This window comes from Pipistrellus kuhlii, unplaced genomic scaffold (assembly GCF_014108245.1).
Source record: "Pipistrellus kuhlii isolate mPipKuh1 unplaced genomic scaffold, mPipKuh1.p scaffold_m20_p_3, whole genome shotgun sequence".
NCBI lineage: Eukaryota > Metazoa > Chordata > Mammalia > Chiroptera > Vespertilionidae > Pipistrellus > Pipistrellus kuhlii.
In genome coordinates, this window is record NW_023425529.1 from 139,058,374 (window position 1) to 139,078,949 (window position 20,576).

The following is a 20,576-nucleotide window of genomic DNA, read 5'->3' on the forward strand; positions in this document are numbered from 1 at the left end:
GGAGTAGAACAGCTGAAACATGAAGGGGTTTTATCCTAACTAATAGTGGCAATGGGACTATGGTAACAAGGCCTGAAGTGGCTCTATCTATCTAGTTATGATGAGCATTTCAACCTTACCAGTAGAGGTCCCATTCTGTTACATGACTAAATATTATCAAGAAACCTTTGGGAGTGGAATTAAATTGAGTAGGACAGGGACAACATAGATAGAAAACAAAGAAGGCTCTAGACCAGTGGTTCTCAACGTTTCTAATGCCACAACCCTTTGATACAGTTCCTCATGTTGTGGTGACCCCCAACCATAAAATTATTTTCGTTGCTACTTCATAACTGTAATTTTGTTACTGTTAATGAATTGTAATGTAAATATCTGTGTTTTCTGATGGTCTTAGGCTCTACAGCAGCGGTTCTCAACCCCTAAATATAATTTTAAGTTGCTTCATAACATATCAATAATTTTATATTGTTGCATGTTTAGATTATAAGTGTTCATAATTGTAAATTATCCAAAGATATTAATAAAACTAAAATACATTTACAAAATGCAAAACCAAATATAAAAACAATTTGAATCAGAATTTGAATAACTCAGTATTAGTTAAGAAAATATCCTATATAATAAAAGCCCAGTGACCAAAATAGCAGAATGACCAAAGACCAGAATGACTGTAGTCTATTGCCCAGGCTGGCCCTTCTACCCAGTGTGGGCCCCCACACCAATCCAGGGCCCCATCAGGGCAGGTTGGCTGGCAAAAGGGTAATATGCAAAATGACCTTAATGGCAGAACAACCAGAATCACCACTTGACCAGCCACTGTGAGGATCACTGACCACCTGTTGGTCCCTCCCCTCAGCCAGCAGGCTCCAATTGCCTGATGGCAAATGGAAACCCAGGGGTGAGTTGTGGGGAATGTGGGCAGTGCCAAGCCAAGGGCCCTGCCATGTTAGTTGTGCCACATGCAGAGTGTGACCTGAAACAGGGGCAGAGCTGGCGAGCAGGTAGGAATGGCTAACATCTTGGTCCCTTCTCCTGGCCAGCAGGCTCCAATCAGCTGATGGCAAATGGGGAATGAGGGTGGGGGGCGAAGGAAAGGTGGTGGTGGCAGAAAGGAGCGGGGTCCCTCAGGCAGGCCCACACCCTCTTGCAGTCTGGGAGCCCCACGATCCATCGTGCCAGAGAAGGAGGCCCTGCCTGTCAGTGGCCTGGGCCTTCCTGTTTGGGATGATCACGAAGTCTTCCCTCCCCCATTAATGGTCCTGCCAACTGGTGGCCTAGGCCTCCCCCTACAGGATGATTGTAGGCGATGGCAGAGGCCTCCCAACCAATCATATCACACCTGCCTTGGCTGGCCTGGAGCCAGTTTGTGCCATAGCACTGTCGTCCTTTTGGTTGATTTGCATATTACTCTTTTATTTAAAAGAATTTTAAATGACTTTGTCACCATTCATAGCAAATCAATGTAATGAACACTAATACATAGAGTATAAGGCAAGTGTTTGTCCTGACTTTCCTCTATGAACTGTACCAAATAACACATGGAAACAAATAGTAAATGACAGGAAGTACCTCTTTAAAATGCCAACAAACAAATTAAAAAGTAATTATAGAATTGAAATACCACCCCAGTAAATAGAGTAAATGGAAGTAAACTAAATATATTGCTATATCTTGTTAAGCATCAATGGCTTATAGAATCATAAATTGAGACAATCAGATATCATTTGACTCTTGCAGTCCTACCATATTAAAATGTGGTCAAGCTTGAGTATTGTCAAGGAAATGAAACCTAAGACCAATCCTATCTCTGAATTCGGGTTCTAATTTGTATGAAATACAGAGGGCAAAGAAGCACTAAATTCACCAATATATGCAATTGGAAAATACAGAGGTGGAGAATAATACGATTCAAATGTCCAAAATTTATTCAGAGACTTCTTCCGTAATTAAAAAGTCATCATAAAACTGAGTAAATAAGCCATTTTCTAGCAAAGACATTTGTCTTCTGTATAAAACATCTGAAGTAGGTGTTAATTTCTCTTCTGTATAAACATCTGAAATAGGTGTTAAATTGTTAATAACATTTATCTTTGTGAAGATGGAATTATAGACAACTATCATTCTCCAGAAATTATTTGAATTCCATTTTTAAGTATTCCCTATCAGAGTGCTTTTATAATGTGTATTAACAATAACCAAATCAACAATAAGACATATTGCTGCTTCATATAACCAAATAAATGCTTGGAGATTCAAATGTTGATCGATTATATTAGTGAAAGTTACTTAGTGTTAAAAATCAGTCTGTCAGCATGTGGTAGATCTGCTGAATTAAACCAAATTTTCCACCTAAACAGGTTAATTAGTGCTCATTAGCAAACTCATCCATTTTGCTGTTCTCTGGCAGCTGTATGACTCTTCTGAATATTAGACAGATGTTACCTTCCAGCACTGCTGGAAACTCCCCACAGAAGAGTCTCCTCTCAGTCCCATTTCAGTGTATCTCCTACCTTCTTTGGGATAATACCTGGCTACAATTTTTAAACTTTTTAAGAAGACAATAATGTAGTAATAATTATAAGTAGTTACATTTTATAAATCAGATTTTCCCATTACTTCCTCTTGTTACTCTGCTCTTAAATGCCTTGCTGTATTACTTTATGTTTAAGGCCAAGAAGCAGCATTGTTCATCCAAGGTCATATAATTAGATGGTGAGGCCTGTAGCTTCAATGCAGGACTTCTGAATGCAGTTGTGTATCATTCACATACACACACACACACACACCTAAGTCTTCTGAGTGCAGCTCAGTATTATTTATGTTTACAAAATATTGGAGTGTGTATTGGAGACTCAATTTTAGTATATAGCCATGATTCAAGTTGATTGAGAATATGTATCAAGCTATGTTCAAAATTCTGTGATTAGAATAGCCAAATTACTACATTTCTACTCTCATGTAGTACAGAGTACTTGGACAGAAATGTGAGAATGCATTTATTTTTCACATTGCTATACCATACACAGATTTTCTTTTATTTCCTTGAGACTATATTGTTAAACCTATATTAAGGAGTAGAGTCTAAGCACAGGTACTAGAATAAAAAATGCCAGGCTTCCAGTAAGTACTCTTCTTTATTGGAAGTATGATGATTTTCACTAAGTTATTTGAGTCTTATTTTCCTTATCACCAGAATAAATTTCACAAAAAATATAAAGCTCTTATTACAGTGTTTCCCATGGGTAAGTGCTTAATAACTATTTGCTACTAATTTATATCAATCAAGAGACTAAATTTAAGTACTTATTTAGCACTTTCTTGGTATCATTTAAGAAGAAATAGTGTTCTGAGGATATGCCATCACCTCGGAAAATTCAAAGTGACAAATAGAAGAACATTAAAAAAAAAAAAAAAAAGAAAGATTCATTATTTGAGTAAGCATTAATTAGAAGGTAATTTTTCCAGTTTGATTTTGAAAGGTCAAAGAAAGAAGTTTCAATATTGTTGTTTCTGTGCCCCCTTTGTTCATTTTCATGTCCTGAAATATATTTACCACCCATTATAAATAATTAGTATACCCAAATGTCTGTTAAAAACTTTTGTATATACTTAACATACATTTCTCCCTAGGTAAATGGTTAAAGTAAAATAAATCAATGGAATCCACAGCATATATATATATTCCTAATATGCAAATAGACCAAAAAGCTAAGCAACCGAACAACCGGTCACTATGACATGCTCTGACCACCAGGGGCACATGTGGAACATGGTGGGCATCCACAGCAGGTGGCAGAGCATGGAACATGGCAGGCATTGGCTGCGGCAGGATGGTGGAGCAGGTGAGTGGGGGCACCAGACCAAGGCAGGTCACAAGTCACTGTCATTGGAGCAAATCTCTGGTGGTTACTGAAAATTATTTGCTCTCACGTGCCATGGTCCTGCCCGGAGCTTGCACCTGCTGCTGAAGCCAGCCAGCTCACACCCACTGCCAGCATTGGAGCCACTGCTTGCATCCATCATGGCACCATCAATGGGAGTGACCAGTGTCTGCTGGCCCTGAGGACTTCTCCACCTCCCCCTGTTCCTAAGGGGCAATCTGAGCAGCACCCATTGCTCACACCCACTGCTGGTGTTTGGCACTGGTCTCTATAGCTCAGCACTGTCAGTGGATGTGAGTGGGGCCAGCGCCATCAGTGTGTGGCAGGAGTGGGGTTGCTGGCAGATAGGGGACCAGGGGCTGTGACGGGAGAGGCTGGGCGGGGATTTGAAGGAGGGGCCAAGGCCAGCTCTTGTGCCCACCACAGCCTTAGGGCCCACAGTTCCTTTCAAGGTGCAATGGGCCCCTTGTTAATTGATAAATGTACACTTCCTACTGAATGAAGCAATTAGCCTACTATTTTGTTTAATAAAATGTGGAACTAGAATAATCAGAATTCTGGTACATAAACTTTTCTTGAGAGGGGAAAAAAACTTAAAACTATGAAGATACCAATTCTTTCCAAGTAAGTTGATAAGTATCTTAAAACTTGCTTATGGGAGGTAACAGTGATTTTCAACCATTTTCAGCTCACTACACATAAAATTTTGTGGCATACCAATAAATAAATTTTTATCAACCTGACAGAAAATAGTTATAATTTTGATTCATTCACACTAGACTTCTATTGTTTTTGTTGGCTGTTGTGTTGTCATTTTCTTTATTTGACAATCTAAGGGAAAAGAGGTCAGTGCCCTAAATAGTCAGGTACTGTCCATTTTAAAAGTTCTTGTGATACACCAATGTGCCTGCTGAGTGACATGGATGAAAATTGCTAGTAGGCAATTTTACAATTTGTACTTTTTGCAATGCATTCTCAATGTTGAGAATTGAGTCTTAACATAAGAAGTTAATTGAGTCTGGAAGTATATATATATATATATATATATATATATATATATATAGTATTAAGTATATAGTTCAGAACAGTTTACAATAGATAAATGTATAAAAACATGAATTAGTTATTGTTGCAAGATGAAAGATATGTTATTATGAAGGATATACAATAGCATGCCATATATGGGAAAAAAACAAAGTATCATATGTTATGCATTTTGATGGAAGGGTATCTATCTATCTATTTATCTATCGATTTATCTATAATGTGTCTACCTACCTATATGCCTATGCACCCACTTACATATGTATCTGTAGATAGACACTTGTATCTACATATTTAAAATAATTAAAATGAATATACCAAAGTGTTAAGTCCTTTTTGTTGACACATGGGGTATTTATTTATTTGTTTAAATATGTTCTTATTGATTTCAAGAGAGAGGCAGGGAGAGGGATAGAGAATGATTGCCAACTTTTTAAATGGTGGGTAATCCCCACAAAACAGAAACATCTATCGGCTACCTCCTGCAGACTCCCCACCAGGGATCAAGCCCACAACCCAGGCATGTGCCCTGACCGGGAATCAAACCAGCAACCTCTTAGTTCATTGGTCAATGCTCAACCACTGAACCATACTTGCTAGGCAACACATGGGGTATTTAAGTATCTTACTGTAATTTTCGAGTTATTTAATGTTATTGGATATTGCTTCTGATTTCTATGTGTTTTTGTATTGAAGCTTACTTATGCCTTTGATATGTCCATTACTCCCAAAATCTTTACCCATTTACTTATTTGTATACTTCCTACATGTGAGGGGCAGCAGCTGACAGGGTGTGTGAATCTGTTTAGATTCCAGATTCCATTGCATTTCAACAGAACACAGATATTCATGAGAATGGACATTCCATGAAGGAAGGGATTTTGATTGTTTTGGTAACTATTATTACTGACAAGAGAATCTCTGATACCAAATACATATTCAGCAAATATTTCTAGTTAATGAATTAAGCAATTAGCAGAATTGACAAATATGTTCATTGTTACTGCCTTGAGAGTAGCACCATTTTTTTTCAACTCTAGTTAAGAGTTAAAAATCAATGCCTATCCATTAGTGAATAAATTGATTTTATGACATCCATTTGAGTGAATAAAGATTCATCTGTTTAAAGATATAATTCTGGACTTAGAATGCTAAGTCTAAAGAGTGACTAAGCCTGAGGATTTTAACCTATTGCTAGCCTTTTAAATGGTGGAAGATCCCCACAAAAAAGTCAGATATAACACATTTCTAAAGTAAATGCCCTAAAAGAGTTGAGTCTTATCTCGGGGAAAAAGAATAATGCTCATTAGGAAATAATGTAAAAGCTTTTAAAAAAATGGAATGCTTGTGTACTTAAATGTTTCCCCCATCCTTTAGATTTCTGATATTACTCTCAACAAAGAACATGTCTTTGGCCAATCATCTGCTCTGAAAATGATTGGCTATCAATACCAATTGATGATTTTTGGAGCCACTATTGTTAGCTTTAGTTTTCTCCATTAATGTTTATGGTTACTCTCACTCTATTCACCTCTTTGTAAATTAGTTATTTGTAATTATCCTTATTTAATTATGTATGCAGTTAAGACTATGATTGATATAATAATTGATATTAAAAAGAACCCAGGAGACAATAAACTCATTTTTATTGGGTTGTTCAAATATTCAAGGCAAACACATGTTCAAGCCATAATACTGGAACAAACAGGATTAAGCCATAGTATAAAAGGTCTCAAAATGGCTCAAGTTATCATCAGTGGTATCTTGTAATAAATTATTGATAGAAAGCAGAATATTTAGAGAACAACTTCTTGTAGAATTTAGTTACTATGGCAACTAAGGTGATTGTAAAGAGAGAATCACCTGATTTCTTCTTACTGTTCTAGAGAGCAAACACAGTGAAAGAAAACTTGAGTTATTGATATATAATTAAAATATGCATAGAAATCAGAGCTATTTATAGAAACTTCAAAAGAGTATCTCAGCTTCAATAATAACAGGGGAAAACCCTTAAGTTGAGCAACAAGTTAGAAAACCTTGCACAATTGCAGCACCAATTAAATGTACTATCTACAATATTTCTCCAGGCATTTTGTGAGAAAGTCCTCACTTTAGTGGAGGAGTAGGGAATTTGAGGGAAGACGTGGATGAATTTAAGAACCTTGAAGCTTCTCACTTTCTTGAATTTCTTTTGTTCCCTACCCCTCTCTATCCAGAAATCTAATCCTTGCAGACAAGCATTTCAATGGTTGTCTTCACAAACTGAGGCTAATTAATCTTACCCACACCTGCACTCCCTTTCATTGTACTTAAGGTCCTGATGACAGTCGAACCCAATAAAGCTCTGATGGAGAAGCACAAGTCTTGATCAAAGAAAAAATCATCATGACATTGAAAGAATTGTAAGATTTCTACAGTTTGTATTGGCTTAAGGCTGGGAACAGTTGTTGAAATGATACTAGTCAGCTCAGTGGATAGTGTTGGCCTGCAGACTGAAGGGTCCCAGGTTTGATTCCAGTCAAGGGCACATACCTGGATTTTCACATTAGGGGGCATGCAGGAGGCAGCTGATCAATGATTCTCATTATTGATGTTTCTGCCTCTCTCCATCTCCCTTGTTCTCTGAAACCAATAAATATAAAAATATTAAAAAAAAGGAAATTATGCTAGTTTGATGGCCCAAAGGAGACACACAAAGCCTTGATTTGGTAAAATATACTGAAAAGGGGTCAAGGGGGGAACTCATCATTTGATATGTTAATTTTATTGACAGGAAGTAATATTATTCTACCAGATGGGCTACCCAAAGCCAGGTTCAATAATGACATTAGCAAATAAGATAAACATGCTGGAATTCTCTTATGATATAAAAAAGAATGGAGTATGCAGAAATGGGAATATGGGGTTGTGAAATGGAACTATTGAATGTACATCGCTCAGCTGCCCTTTAGAATAATTTCCAGCAGGTCCTTCTATTACCAAATTTTGTAAGGGTGGCTCCGTTGTCTTTGAGAAGCTCTATATATCAGAGATTACTGAAGGTGCTAATACCCAGACACTGGCAGACTGATATCATAAGAATAATAAGAACCTGAGATATAGAGGTCACTTGTCAATAGTTAACCATCAGCAACAGCATAAGTGCAATTACTGAATTAATCTAATAAGCACAAAGTTAATTACGTGTTTTAAGCTCAAGGATTTGGGACAATGATTAAATAATCTCAGAGTTCCTAGAAATTAAATAGAAGTTAACTTTAAAAGGTACTGTTTGACATTTATAGCAAGAACACCTATAGGTCTGCTGAGTTGTGATGAGAAAACTAACTCGTGCACAGTAATGGTTAGTCTAATAACCTTTTAAGAATTGTTATATATATATATTGATAGACTCTGAATGTTAGCTGATCTTTTGCCAATCTAAAAGCTACTATAGATTTTCATTCAGTGTAGAGTTTTGTGGCAATTAACTTATACTTGGATTCTTAATCTTAGCCCAAGTAGTATCAGTGGGATTATGGCTTCCTCCTCGAATTATTTCTCTAATTCTGAAATGAATAGTCAAATCTTATGTTTGCTACATGGCTGAATTGCCATTTTGGTTCTTAAACTATGAAATAAGAAACATTATGTTAAGCAGGCCCAAATGAAAATCACTGCATTTAAGTTTCCCTTTTCTTCAGGCAAGATAGTAAACCAAAAACAATACTACATTTATGGGGAAATTGCACAGGTCATCATCCTAATTGAAGCCTTCAAAGATGCATGCCTGTTGATTTACTATAACATATCTCCTTTTAACTTAAATATTTGGCCAATGAGGAGTCCATTGCTTAAAGTAAATATCAGTGGGTTATTGGAGATTTAAAGTTAGCCCATATTTAAGGGATACAGAAAAAGACTAATTTTACTGATAATAGGAACTATATATAAATAGCATCACAATGCTTAGATATGTACATATAGAGAAAAGTGGAGTATTGTGGACATTTTTTACTTTAACATGGAACACAGTGTTTGTAACCAAAGGATATTAAATGCTATACATCATATTACTCTATTTCCCAATAGTATTGTTCAAAAGAAAACTTTAGAAATCTAATAAAGGCAAGAACACAAAGAATCTGATGCTGAATACAGGTGATGGTCACATGATCAGCTAAAGTAGATGTTACAGTAAAAAATGTTAGAAGATGCTAAGGAAAAATTTCTCAGTAGAGTAGAAAAAGGCAGAAATGATGGGTAATTAGGCAGGCCAGCAAGAGGGGTAGAAAAATTGCAGGAATTATATTCTACATTTTTTAGTATTTTGATCCCCATTTTATTCCACAATTTTATACAAAACTCTTGTGTTAACATTTAATTTTCAGGTAGGTATTTGGCTCACTTACTATTAATATGGTTGTGTTGGAATTTGGTGACTCCTCTGAGTTAGGGACAGGTTATATAGAAAAGCATAAGAGATGATCCTAAATATTTATCTATAGAGTGGACTGAATATTTTCCTACTGTCCCTAAAGATCCATTCTTCCCCTATTCCACCTTGCTATTATCCTAAGATTCTAAGAAGTGTGGGCAAAGTTAACTCTCAGGTTTCTTATTTATTTTAGCAACAAGGAGCCTTGGTAGTAGATTAGAGGGATGAAGAAAAGTGGACTCATTTTTCTTAAGTTATCCTGTATGCAAATCACTTCTTTTAGGCCCTGGTAGTCATTTACTATCCACCACTACTCACTACTGTGCAGGGCATACAAGCTCATTGACTTTAAATATACAATCAAACTAGAGGATATAGTCACCCAGGAACATTCTATAGATTTGCACAAACTCAAAATGGCAGTGATGTTTTTCAGCATATATTTTGGTATAATTTCCAAAATACTTGTATATTATATTTTAAAATTCTAAAATTGTAAAATTTTATCAATGGAATTAAATAGTTGAAGCAGGAAAAAGAAAGATAGCATGTAAGATATCTGACTACTGCCATATCTGCTATTTCCTAGATTTTCAGTGGTATGTTGCATATATATATATTATATACATGGAGACTGGTAGAATTGTATTTACTTCCTTGCTTCTGGTTTCATATTTTTAAAGAGGTGTTTACAGACCACCGTTTTTCTTAGGTTTGGTCACGTGCTCTGAGTTACATCCATTATAATTTATCTTCCTGTTGACTCAGAAGGGATGCAGTTCTTCCATCTAACTGTACCTCTGCAAAAAAGAGAGTTCTACACACCTCAGAGGGTTCCCTCCTAGAGGTTCACAGTCAGCATTTAGAGGAAGGGGTGATGGTGGTAATGGCTATGTGCAGTGGGTATGTTCTCAGGAAACAAGTGATTAAGAGATCCTGGAACAATTAGCAAACGTCAGAGGTTGGTAGGAGTAAGCAGAAATACATTACAGAACAGCTAATGGAGCAGAAATGTTTTATGCGCCCCCAAAATACTAACATTTAAATACTGAAAATAGCATAATAGCACGTTAGAACGTAAAGGCTGAGCTACTGTAATCCTTATTTGTAATATAAAGAATACTAATGCTCCATCTTATGGTAATTAAAGTTTCACTACACTGTGTTTAAAGGTTGAAAGTGTTTTGGAAATATTGAGTTCTATATCCCCCTTCTTGGTAAGTCAAAATTTACATTAGCATGTCTAAAGTATAAGAGAAAATTTTTGAAGCAAAATAAGTTTAAAATCACAGAAATCCTTCTGAAACACAAAATGTAAACACTTATTTTATGGATGTGGAAGTGAGAAACATCTTGTATTTTGCAAGTGTTATTTAATGTATACTCATCTGAAATAACACTATGTGTAATATAATAAAGGAAATGTTATGGGTGAGATTATTATAATAGATCACATACAAACCAGTTCTGGTCAGAGTGAGACAAGATGCCTAATCTTTTAATACTATTTTCTCCATAACTAGCAAAGTAAAATAGTCTGAGGTAAAGAAACTCGCTGCCTCTACTCAAAAGGCATGCGGAAACATGAGGGAAACATCGCTGCAACTCAGTCAAATGAATGGCAATGATTTTAGCTTATCCACTGCTCCCTATGCTCAAAGCTCATCTAAATTTACACAGACATTGGGGGGTAAGGGCATGTGTTGGGGGGCGGGAGTGGGCAGGGATGGGTCAATAAGGGGAAAAGGAGATAATTTCAAACAATTCAAAATAGATTGGTTTTGTGTTATAACTGAGGTATTTTATTTGCATTACATTTGAACTAAGATTTTTTTTTTCACTGAAAGAGCAAATTTATGATTAAGTATGAAGACTCGTGCTTATGCATTTCATTATTCTGTTCAATAATAAAATATAGGTTGTTCCAAAAATGTAAATACACATTTTGAATAATTTTAAAGGCAGTTATTATTAGAATACATTTATTTTTCAAAAATTAGCTATCAGCTGTTACAGTGAGAATGCGTATTTTTTTAGGACATGCTGTGTATTATCATTCAATTAAAAAAATAAGAACTTATTTTTTATTAAATGGTTTTCAATTCCCTTTTTAAAAGTTTACATTGTTTTTGCATAATTTTTATATACTATAAAGAAAATTACTTATGCCTATAATTCAGGAGTTTTAAGTAAAATATGAAAAAACAATACAGAAAGTATCTTCAGAATTTAATTTCTGTTCTATATGAGTAAATACTAGTTTTCTTTCTACCTTTCCTTCCCTCCCACATTTTTTGTTTTCTTCTTTTCTTTCTTCTTACTCTTTTTTTTCAAAATATGTATATATAAAAAATTACTAAAGATATATATATATATATATATAATTTATAATAAATTATAGAAGTGTTATTTGTAATATATTATCTAATGTATCATATATATTGAATGATACATTTTTTCTATTTTTAATATAGGATATAGGTAGAATTAAATGCATAGTCTTATGTAGTGCTTATGCCTTAATATGATTAAACAAATGTTTGAAGGTAGTGAAACTCATGTAGCATTTAATTTCATGAATATATGAGTTGTATTCATGGATTTATTGATAAATGTATTATTGTCATTAGAAAGATTTGCTTATATAATGTCAACATATTGACTACTTTGAAGTTATAAATAACTATGATGAAAATTATTACATTTTTTCTACACAAAATTTTCTCAATAATATATTTGTATACAATACTATGTGTAAAATATTCAGTGTGTAAATTTAAAATAAAGCATTTAGAATATAAATATATGTGGTTTAATTTTTATACAGTTCCAGAAGGTGTTACTTTAAGTACTTGACTGACACACTATATAGAGTCTTACAACCTAAGAGATTCAGTTAAGAGTTATTTACAAAACTCATTGTAATAAAAATGTTCATTTAGTAATATGCTGACAAAAATTAAATCATAAAAAAGGAGCTGGCCATAAAACAGCTTTGGTAGAAAGTTTCACTCCAAGGAAAACATTCCCATATGTTTCATTAAATTTGCAGTTGTTAACATTTCTCTGCTTCTATAATTTAGCTATAAAAAGGTCATACGTATAAAAAGGTTATGTATGCATGTATAGCCGAACTTTAGTGAAGGTGGTCATTTCCTGTCAGCTTTATGCAACTTTACTGTGTTAAGCATGTGGATGCACACATGTAATATATGATGCATTAAAAAAAAACACAGTAAAATAATACAAAAGTTATTGTTATATGGGAAAATAAACATTTTTATCTATAATTAAAATGAAGTCACTTAAGGATCACTAAAAGTCAGCAGAATAGTGTATTTGTTGTAGTTGTTTTATTTGAAGTAAAACAATAAAACAAGCTTGTTTCCCAAAGGATTTCTAATTGAGGTTTTTCACAAACACACAGCAGACTTTTCCAGATTGATACAGATTGGTGAACCTTTGCCTAAATATTAAGCAGGTGGTATTTCTTCTGTATTTTCTGTGGGGACAAATTCTGATGTATGGCATGAAAAAAAGAAAGGAACTGTGACCTATGGCTCTTAACATTAAATATTTAACTAGGCATTTATATTTCAGTAAAGTTAATAATTATTATTACTTATAATAATTATTATTTATTCAGATAACTGGATGACTAGGTGAAAGGGGCCAATTGTTGTCAACTAATTCCTGCAGTTACAGTGGATATGGTTACTATAATAGATTATCGATGCAAATGAATGAAAAAAATAATTCTCTGATTCATTGAGATTAGTGTTGGCTAATTGATTCATGGTGTCTGAAGAACTAAAGTAGAATGCAAATCTAAAAAAGCCTTATTTGATCTTCATAAGCAGAAAATCTCCAGGTCTAATGAAAGGAGTCTCACTTAATTTATCAAAACATTGAGCCATAACCCTGATTTCTCAGACATGATCATCAGTTCACAGACCCAAAGAATCTTGACTGAAGGGAAGGCTGTGTCTCCATGTGAGAAAGGACCTTCTACACTGCCAACACTTTATACTGTCTTCCTCTCAGAATTTCAGAAATGTATCTGCAGCCATTTTCCAAGGTTGTACCTTAGTCTGGCACATTGGTGAATGGAAAATAATCAGCCTTTTGAGGATTTCTGGGCTTGGACATTGAACTGACCCTAGTTATGGATATTCAAATGAGGCTAAGGGTCCGCAAGTCTGAAAGGGGCCTTGTGGAGATAAGGTGATCAGTATAATTCTAACTTGGGTCTCTCATATGAAAAAATTATTCCTCAGGACTTGCCTGTAGTATTTCTGCAGTTACAAATGCCTACCTGAAATAAGCATCCTTCACACGGATGTTTATCATCTGGGCCATGGAAGAAAGGCTTTATGAAGGGCCAGGATTAGAGTAAGGCAAGTAGGAGGCCAAGGGCCTGATATTTAAGGAGAAATATGTGTCACTCGTAAAATTTGTCTCTCGGTGTCTTGCTTGCCTCACTGTAGTCCAAACAGGTAAGCCTAAATGAAAGCCATTAGAACTGCTTCTACTCAGGAAATAGGTAAACCAAAAGTAACATAACTTTATCAGAAGGGTTTATGGAGATTAACGTCACATCAAGAATTTGGGAGAGGCAGAAGTGATGATTCCTATCACATTCTGATTCAATTTACCTGTGCTGGCCTTTGCAGAAGACAACTGGGTCTCAGAAGATGACAGTGCCTTATTGAAAACTTGACCAGGTGGTGACTCCAATTGAAGTGGCTGTTCTTGGTATGATTTCATTGTCAGAGCAAATCATTATATATCACAACACTTGTTTATTGATCTGGGGGATTCATTTTCTCTATACCTCTTTTAAAAAGCCACCAGAACAATTCACTTTCAGCTGGCAAGGCCAGCAGTATGCTTTCACTGTTGTACCTTAACAGTGTATCAGTTTTCCAGCTCTAGGTTATAGTCTAGTATACAGATATTTTGAAAACCTTTCCTGTTGCAGAATAATATTCTGGTCCATTACTTTTATAATATTAACTTGATTTGACTGTGTGATCCCAAAACAAATTATATATATATATATATATATATATATATATATATATATATATATATATATATATATTTAAAACAATTGCGTGCCAAAGGGTAGGAAATAAATTACGGGGGGAAAAAGTATTACATTCAGTAGGTTCTCAGGTTACATTGGAGATCTGTTCCTATGGTGCAACATAATGCAATGTTTGCGTAAATTGGAACCCACCTACATAAGCACCTACGTCATTCACATGGAGCACATACACAGAACTAATGAAGTGAAACACTAAAAAAATTAAAATAGCCGAAACCGGTTTGGCTCAGTGGATAGAGCATTGGTCTGCAGATTGAAAGGTCCCAGGTTCGATTCCGGACAAGGGCATGTACATTAGTTGCGGGCACATCTCTGGTGGGGGGTGTGCAGGAAGCAGCTGGTCGGTGTTTTTATCTCATCGACGTTTCTAGCTCTCTATCCCTCTCTCTTCCTCTCTTTGGAAAATTAATAATAAACTATATTAAAAAAGTAAAATATAACAATTCTTGACCTTTACTTGTGGTAAATAAATAATAATAAAAAACATAAAGAACATATGTACATACGTCAAAATGACAGAACTTTTTTTTAGAAATAAATAGGAGATGGAGACGTAACCATGAAACAATATACATATATTGAGTATGTGTAACAATGAAACAACACACATAACCGGAGGACTACCTGTATTTTGTTTCTATATATAATTAAATTTCCATTACTTCTAGCATTTGTTAAATTATGTTTATTGTATATTTCCTACATATTTTAAAATTACTGATACAAAGTAGTTCATAATTAATCTTTGATCTTTTTAATATCTATAAAATTATCATTTTCATTGCTCTTAAATCTTCTTTCATTAATTCATTTTCAATCTTAGAGAATATATGCAATATGTAAGTAGCCAGTTAAATGATTTAATTGCTTTAATAATGCCATTCACTATATTTTAATTCCGATTGCTGTTGGAAAGTTAAATGTCAGTCTTATCGTTGCTCCTTTGTAAGCAATGAAACACTGGCACCTTTCAGCATTTTATCTTGGCTTTGTTTTTCAGTAATTATATTGCAACATCTCAATGAGATTTTCTTTATATTTATCTTACCTTGTGGGGGGGTCATAGCACTTGTGGCATCTCTGACTTAAGGTAGTTCATCAGTTTTGAAAACTCTTCAGTTATTTCCCCAATTATTATTTCTGTCTCCATTCTCTTTATCTCTTCTTTTGGAAATCCAACAGACACATAATAGAGCTTTGCTCTGAGTTTTATATGCACCTCTTTTAAGGACTTTCCTCTGCCCCCACCTCCTTGCTTTATTCTAGCTTCCCATTTTCCAGTCAATTAGTACTCACGTTAGCAATTTTACATATTTTATTAATGTATTTCAGTCATGTTCTTTTTAATTTCTATAATTTATAGGATTTTTCATTATATTTATTTCTAACCTTTTATTCTGTTTCTGGTAAAATTTTATTCTATGTTGTTACAAAAGTTTGTTATAGTTATTTAAAAGTCCATATCTGACAACTCTTAGAACGGGGTCCTACGAGCCTCTGGTTTATTGCCTAACTGGTAGATACTGATCCCTGGGAGTTTTTCATGGAATGCCATGAGAAATTACAGAGCCTCTAGATTTCTCTTCCTTACGGTAACACTGACCCTATGCTTTAACAAGCATACAGGGTGGGCAAAAGTAGACTTACAGTTGTGAGTATAGAAAACACAGAATTGATTAGATATTAGATATCTATATATCTCTATATCTATATCTATATCTATATCTATATCTATATCTATATCTATATCTATATCTATATCCATATCCATATCCATATCCATATCATATCCATATCTATCTAAAAAGAGGTAATATACAAATTAGCCAGGACATCATAACAGTCATGACAGCTCAGGAGAGGCTGTGTACGCAGATGGGCAGGAGGGGACTGCTGCGTGGTGAGGCAAGACACAGATGATGCAGGCCCACAGAGAGCAGGGTGGAACAGGCCCACGGAAAGCAGGGAGCAGGGGCCTGCCTGCCAGCTGTGGTGGCAGTAGCAAGCGGACAGGCCTGCACAGAGCAGAGAACAGGCCCTGTCTGCAGACAACAGGGCCTGCCAGCCAGGCCACACAGGCATTCCTGCCTCTGTAAGTGAGCTGCAGAGGAAACCGTTTTTCTGAGCACCCATTGGCTAAGCTTTTGGAACACCACTCGCAGTGTTCTTGGTAACTTTCCTAATAAGAATCCAAGAAGATGAGCTAGGTTTTTTTCACCATACTCCTGGAGGAAAAAATGAAGGTCTGATGCTGGAGGGGCTAGGAAATGTCATATCCTGCCCTAGCTAGTTTGCCTCAGTGGATAGAACCTCAACCTGCTGACTGCAATGTCCAGGTTCGATTCTGGTCAAGGGCATCTACCTAGGTTGCAGGCTTCTCCCTGGCAGGGGCCCAGGACAAGGCTCATGCAGGAGGCAACCAATCAAAGTGTTCCTCTCACATTGATATTTCTCTCTGTCTTTCCCTCTCTTCCAAGCTCTCTAAAAATCAATAGAGACATATCTTCAGGTGAGGATAAAAAATAAAAAAGAAAGAAATGTCATATCCTATGAAAGAGACATCTTGAAAATGCCTAAAGAAAATTGTCTTTTTTTTTGTGGTGAAGGGACTGGAGTCCATGTTGATGAAAACACCTTGGTGGCTACAGTGGCCAGCAGTGGCAGCAACAATGAGGTGATGGGGGTGGTGCCTTCTCCTGATCAGCTAGATTGCCTCCTGCAGAGGGGGTGGAGAGGGTGCAGATTGGACTGAGGGACACACACCCCTTTGCACAAATTTCATGCACTGGGCCTCTAGTTATAATATATTAATTGTTATATTATTTTCATTACAACCATTGTATTATTTTCCACTGTTAAACTAAATTTGCCCCACTGTTTATATATAATATTCAGATATCCTCAATTCAAAAATTAGTTCTCAATGTGTTTCAAAAAGTCTTAAGAACATGTTTTTTGATTGGCCTTCACAGGTATGATGTAATCCTTTAAGAGCCTCAACAGGCAATTTATGCTGTTCACCATTGCCCTTCCTTTCAGAGGTTCCTATGTTCTAATTCTCTCTCTCCAACAATTTCAGACTTCCAACACCTCTGCTACATTTTTTATAAATTTATTAGCCTATCTTCCTGGAATATTATAGATGCAGAAATGTTCACACATTAAAGAGGCAAAGAATGAACAGTTCACTACTATGCAAATTTTTTTCTCTCTCTCTAGAATATTATTTTATGAATTCCTTACTGACTGCTGGTTCATAGTCCATTTTGTTACCCTTTATTATTTCATGAATATTTCTTGCCATCCTGTAATAAAATGGTATAGGTTTTACCCAACAAAAAAAAATCATAAAATTATGAGTTAATGTAATGGAATGGGGAAGAGGTTGAAAAATGAAACTAAGAGAAAATAGTTGAATTTTTTGAGACGTCTATGCTTAATTATGTGTCCTTTTCACAACAGAATATGGAAATATCTGTTATACTAGTCACTTAAAATTAAAATTTGGTGATGCTAAGTTTCTCTTGTTATTTATAATATCTTTGCAACAAAGTTCTACCACTCTTCAAAGTAATCTTTTCAGCTTTCATGACACAGATATCATTGAAAATATTTTACTGACAGCATTAAAGCAAAAAGTGATCACCAGTACCATAATAATGATTGGCAGGACAATTTACATTTCAAGTTGGAAATCCATTCGAAAAAAAGAAACATAGAAAATATTTCTATTATATAAGTATGAGTGAGTCTTACAAGTATTAGCTCAGTTAGGTAACCTACAGCTTATTTCAGATTCCTTTTCAGTATTATGTTGTCTTGACATTTTTTTTTAATCTTATTCTTGGAACCCAGAAATCAGCTTTAAAAAATGCACAGAAAGAAGCAGACAGAAATGCTGAACTTTGTACTGAAGATGCTTTTGATATCCAAGTCATTTCCTGAGTCCAGGAAACAGTGCTATCTATAATTAAAGAATGCTGCCCATTGCTTTCTCAGACCTGAACAAGATTTCAGAATTAAACTCAGAAAGATACATTTTAAAAATGGCCCACCAGTTAAGTATATTATATTGGTGGAACCTTTCACTAATAAGTCCAAAGCATCAAAAGCAGACACCTCCATATCCCACATTGAATTTACCCTTAAAAATAAATGCAAATCAAACAAACAAACAAACAAACAAACAAAAACCTCATTCATTTGCTCTGTATTGTCCAGCCCAACTTGTAGAATGACAAGTCATTATATATATTTTTGTAGAATATTTTTACATATCCTTTAAGATAATTGTAAGAGTAATCATGGTAGAAAAACAAAACAAAACAATACTGGTGAGATAACAAAAACCCCTATAAACACCTCTATTTGGGCTATGTTTTTCCCTATCTGCTTAGTAAGTTATCTGTAAAAAAGAAGAGATCGGGAACATATTTTGTATATGTTAGTTATTACTTATACTTTATTTTCTACCAATGGCTGACATAGCACATTATTATCCAACATACTTATTTGGTGCATATTCTATATAATTCCAAGCACTATGAATTTTTATTCATCATAGGATCTACTAAAAATTATTGTTAATATATTATTATTATTATTATTACATTATTGTCATTTTTCACATTTCTGATATAATTGCCCATGCTTCAAGAAGTCAGTATGTTTCTTGAAAGTCAAAGCTTTATTTCATTTTATCTTCATTAGTGTATTGTATAGTATGTTACCTAGTGAGAATGCAATACCTTTTTAAAAGATATATGCTTGAGGGAGGGAGGGAGGGAGAGAGAGAGAGAGAGAGAGAGAGAGAGAGAGAGAGAGAGAGAGAGAGAGAGAGAGAAACAATAATGCAGGGGAGAAATATCCATGGGCTACCTCCTTCAAGTCCCCTACTGGGGATCAAAGCCACAACTCAGGCATGTGACCTGACCATGAATCAAAGTGGTGATGATTTGATTCAAAAGACAAGGCTAAAGCAACTGAACCACACTGGCTATGACTCAATAACTTTTCTAGAATTGAATAGAAAAATACCAAGTTATATTTAAAACCTAGTTAGCAATTTGCATCTAGATTATAAAAATACACCAGAAGAAATAGTAAATTAGTACATGTTTGTATTGCTCTGACAACGGAATTCATCATCATATTAAATATTGTTTAAATAAAAACAATAAGAAAAATTGAGGGCTTTTTTACTTTAAAATATTTTTGTAACTACTGTATTTAAATATTTGATAACATCTTTGTTTAATTAAAAATTATAACTTTTTTGTACTTAATATTTTCATAGTTTAGTTCCCAGAAGATCACAAAAATCTGTTTGAAAAAGAGAGAAAAAACATATATATATGAACTTAATGGAATTATGGTAAGATAATGTCTGTATGGTACATTTTGTTAAGTACTTTTAAGTGTGCATTATGCCTCAGTATAGGTGAATATTGCACATGCCCCATGTGTATGTTAAAATTTGTTTATTTTCTAATTGATAGGTGTAAGCTTGATACTTTAGCATACTTGCTTAAATTCGTCATCAACATTTTCTGAAAAATGAGTACTGTTTTCATTAATAGCCTGTTCAACAGAAATGCTATTGGTAAAATGAAGCAACCTCAGAGTCAGGATACCACAGGTAAATGAACGTTTTTTTAAAAAAAAATCTTGCTAGTTTCAAGTAACAGAGGAAAAATTTTGATTTTAGTGACAATTTTTTATTTTCTGTTTTTATTACTTTTATTATACTATATTTTATATACAATATAACATGTACAATTTATTGTAGGTCAATTTTTTTTCAATAAAGATGTTTAAAAGAGAAAACAAACTACTTTTTTCAGTCAGAAGATTTTTACTATTCATTTTTTCCCCACTAATGTATAATACTTCACATATGTCATCTTTGGAATCTAGGATTTCCCTTTCATTTTTATTATCTAAGTCATGCATATCTATAGATTTTTAAAAAGATGTTCTATTAAACTTCAATATTTATGCTCTAACTAGACGCCTGGTGCACGAAATTCATGCACAGAGGAGAGGGGTGTCCCTCAGACCAGCCTGCACCATCTCCGACTGTGATGCCCGACTGCCCACTGGGATTGGGCCTAAACAGGCAGTT